The sequence below is a fragment of the Schistocerca serialis genome, chromosome 9, assembly GCF_023864345.2.
Source record: "Schistocerca serialis cubense isolate TAMUIC-IGC-003099 chromosome 9, iqSchSeri2.2, whole genome shotgun sequence".
Classification (NCBI taxonomy): Eukaryota; Metazoa; Arthropoda; class Insecta; order Orthoptera; family Acrididae; genus Schistocerca; species Schistocerca serialis.
Genome location: NC_064646.1, coordinates 431,628,569 through 431,632,844, shown reverse-complemented (window position 1 = coordinate 431,632,844; position 4,276 = coordinate 431,628,569). Strand labels below are relative to the sequence as shown.

The window sequence follows — 4,276 nt, the reverse complement described above, 5'->3', positions numbered from 1 at the left end:
ACAGAGGAAACAGTGCTATCGTTGTCGTGCGAAATGGAGTGATTTACCTGCACTTGCCTTCGGGCCAAAGGTGGAATCATTTTCGAAATGGCTAAGTTTGTAAACTTGAAACGTCTCTGTGAAGTCGTTTCATAAGACGCTTGTCGAATTCGGTACAACTTATTCACTTTACTACCTGATTTTAGTTCAATTCATGAACTCTTCCAGAAAGACTGAGCACTCACATAAGGCCTATGGAATATTATATGTGTGTTTTAATGTGGGGTTTCGGTTTTGTTTCGTGGGAAACGCTGAGTTGGTCATCGTCTGCTTCCAGCAGACGATGTTGCTTCTCGTTCGAAGGAGAGCACAGGATGACCAACTTAGGTTTCCAGTACCTGAACAGAGAGGTTTGCACATCTTAGTCGAAGGCTGTTTTCGTGTGTGAGGCTGGTGACGAAGGGCTACCCCTCTGGCAGATTCCGCTGCACGGGGAGCTAGGTAATCCCGAAAGAGAAAGGGGCACTCTTCGGTGAACGTTTGGTGAGTACGGATCGTTGCTCTTAAGGGGGGGTTTCAGGTGACAGGAAGCGGGTTGAGTTAGGACTTCGTTATGTTTAACTGTTGAAATGCTTAAGAACTTCAGCTTAACTGAGGCGTGTGAAGCGAGTTATTTTTCCGAATGTGCCATAATTATATTGCTTTAAATAGGCGATTTTTGGGTGTTTGTGTTAAAAGTGTGGAAGTTGCTTTTGTCTTTGTGTGTCGATTTTGTGCCACGTGTTTGGTAATCAATCACCCGTCTGGTCCACCACGGCACCGCAATAGGCTTTATTTTAACAGTTTGCTTGTTTAATGAGCTATAATTTCTGCAAGAATATCTGTTCTTTCGTGCGCTTTCTACAAAGCAGCACAACAGTTTGGCCGTTTGCAAGCAGCAGAGGCAGTTAGTATGTTGAATAATTATCGCGCAACCTCGTGCATTGGTTAAACCTCTGTCCAGAACAGTGCATGCATAGAATCTTAATGTGAATCTCACTGAGATATTTTTATGGTTGAAAGGGTACAGTATCGCCCGACATTGAAAATAGGTACGAAATACTTCATTATTTTTGTCAGAACAACACATTTTTTTGTAAAATAACTCAATTTCAATTAATACAGCGAAGCCGGATACCAGTGTGGGAAAGAATGACAATTTATTTATTTAATTTATCACATGTGCACTCCCACAAAGTAAATCCCTACATCCAGTTTGGTGAGATCTGTGAAATGAATGAATGTATTGTCGTTTGCTAACCGCAGATAGTGAATGTGAATATATGATCATCTTTGAGTCGATCCTTTGGCCACCTTTGGTGGGACCAAAGAGATGAAATTTACCAGAGCTTTGATCGCCTGAAATGTGGCTGACCAATACGATAGCAAGGTGCTTCCCCCACCTCGACAGAGGTGTGAGAGCACCTAGAGAACGGCCATGTTTCGGCACTCTGCCGCTGGATCTTGTGCTGTTAAGACCTGTTTTAGTTGTGCTCCGTAATGACGAAAGAGTGGAGACATGGTATGCATGTGGAATATTTAAGAGTAGTTTGAAATAATAATTTCTCTATTTCAGGAACTTTTGAGGGGTGAATTAAATGTCAGGCAGGTAATATTAATGGGATTGTAGTAATCTTCGGAAGTGACCAACGGTCACAGTGAAACCACGTGTAGCAATAAGTTGAAATACTTCCGTGTGCTTAAGTTAAGCTGAATTACTAGCGTGTGTACAATAAGTTGAAATACTTAAGAAATAGCGTGTGTACCATAAGTTGAAATATTTAAGAAATGGCGTGTGCAGGACTTGAAATTAGAGATGAGTACTTCCACGTGGTGAGTACTGTGTGAGTCTCAAACTGTGTATGAGACAAAAGATAAAGAGAAGTACTCGTCCATGGTATCAGTTGAGGACTCGCGTGTGTGATGAATACGTTCTTAATATTACTTTGCGTGATATGATTCCGTGTGACGCTAGATTCAAACTCTGAGAGAGAAGCAAGGTGAGTCGGCTGTCTATCCAGCAACGCCACTTGGCTTGCATTGCACAGGAAGACGTGCATATATCTCCAGAGTTCATAGTAGGAAAGTAGAATTACGAAGTGGGGCAGTGTCGTGTGAAACTGGGATAAATATTAATTGAAGTGGGAAAGCTGAAAGTGATAATGTTGTGACCATTCTCTGTGTAGTATTTCATGTTGTAGTGTGGTGTATGTCATGTAATTTGGGTATGTGTGGTTTGCACGGGAGAGTAGCGAGGTAGTTTCAAAAGATTAGTGGGCTATGCTTGTTCCTTCGGTACCGCTCGGTCTGGAGGAAAGTTTAGTGATGATGATTGTGAGAGTCGAAGTGTGAGGTACAATAAAAGATCCACCATCCTATCCAGAAAGTGCACTGTAGCGTTAAAAATAATTACGAGACCATAATATAGAGATTCACCATTGTAAAGCCATGCCCACTGGGCGGAATTTCTCATGTGTTATTGTTGTAGGTTGTAGAATTTGTGTGTTAGGGTTAGAGAATTTATCAGAATAAATAAGATAGTGAAAAGAAAAAGATTGGTGGACTTTTCCTTCGAATTGTATGTTGTCATAATGTCCCGAATTTATAATGTGTGCGCCATTCATATTCAGTGCGGTGGCCACGTGTTGACAAAAGCCGTTAAATAAAAGACAAAAAGGAAATGTGGTATTGCCAGTGCGTAGTGTGCAGTCAGAGTTCTGTAAATTACTGATAGTAAGATGCGTGTTTCCGTTGCGTATTAATCATACAGGAGGATAATTTGTAACTTAATTGTGAGTACGAGAGTTCATGTTACTCGATAAATAAGAATGAATCCACACTCTTGGCAGACCACTCATCTTGCAGGCCTGACTGTTTGATGCCACAGTATGAGCAAGGCATGTGGGTGCCTCTCATGGTATGAATGTAAAGGAGATGATAGTATTATTGTATCCCACCCCCGTTTTCTGTGTTTCACTTGCTGTAGTTAAATTGCACTCTGTTACATTCTCACGTAATTCTTACTTAAATATTTCTAGCCAGGCACCAGTTATGTGTAGTTAGGATGCGCAACCAAGTACTTAGATACAATACATAATCTACGTGAAAGATAAATTCTGTGGTGTTGATCTTACCCACTTCGATATCCAATCCTGAATTAATCCAGTTGCTTCATGCACGACATGGAGTACTATTTATCTGGCTACTTAAAGAAATTTGCATACTTGTAATTAAATTATTAAAGTAATTAAACTAACAATTTTCCAGCTCCGTTTTTTTCTAAATGGTTAGGAAGGAATGAGGTTTTCACTCTGCAGCGGAGTGTGCGCTGATATGAAACTTCCTGGCAGATTAAAACTGTATGCCGGACCGAGACTCGAACTCGGGACCTTTGCCTTTCGTGGGCAAGTGCTCTACCAACTGAGCTACCCAAGCACGACTCACATCTTTGAGGACGGGGCGTGAGTCGTGCTTGGGTAGCTCAGTTGGTAGAGCACTTGCCCACGAAAGGCAAAGGTCCCGAGTTCGAGTCTCGGTCTGGCACACAGTTTTAATCTGCCAGGTGGTTAGGAAGGGCCTGGGCTGGTGGCGACCCTGAATTTCTGAATTTTTGTCATTATTTGTGTCAGAGAAGCAGCGAGAAATGCGAGATAACGTATATGGCTCGATGAGAAACGTCGTAAAGACAGTAATACGTTACAAACAGTTCGCGTGCCACCGTGGTTAGAGTATTCCATGCATGGCAAACTGACACTATCCAAAACCAGCGCAGAGGCAGCTGTGGTGCAGATGATAGAGGTGAACGACCATTGCAGACGTGTGTACGGGCGAATCGACGTGCAACCGTTGAGCAACTGTACGCCCAGATGAACAAAGAGGCTCCTCACCGGACGTACAGCGAACGGTGCTGCGTGTAGGTCTCCGCAGCAGATGCGCGGTTAATGAACCTATGCTCACTGCTATACATCGACGAAAAAGGCTATAATTTGCACGCCAGTACCTCAACTCGACGTTCACTGAGTGGCGATAGGTGGCCTATTCAGATGAATCGTGTTTTATGCTCCATCGGACACATGACCGTTCCCGAGTACGGCGCTGCAAGAATCGTCGCAAGGGTCCAGGTCTAAGGAAGAGGGAGGGTTATGGTCTAGGGATTGTTTTCGTGGCATTCCCTGGATGATCTCTTCATTCTGGAAGCCACAATGGATCAACAGAAGTATGCATCTATTCTTGGGGACCATGTCCACCCGCCAGCCGG

At 43.1% G+C, this 4,276-nt stretch overlaps 1 non-coding gene across 1 annotated transcript; it reads right to left on the bottom strand.

Annotated features, from left to right (window-relative positions):
• Positions 1 to 3,379: 3,379 nt before the first annotated feature.
• On the bottom strand, positions 3,380 to 3,454 carry Trnas-cga (transfer RNA serine (anticodon CGA)). Its single transcript has one exon. It is a non-coding gene; the product is annotated as a tRNA-Ser (tRNA).
• Positions 3,455 to 4,276: the final 822 nt, after the last annotated feature.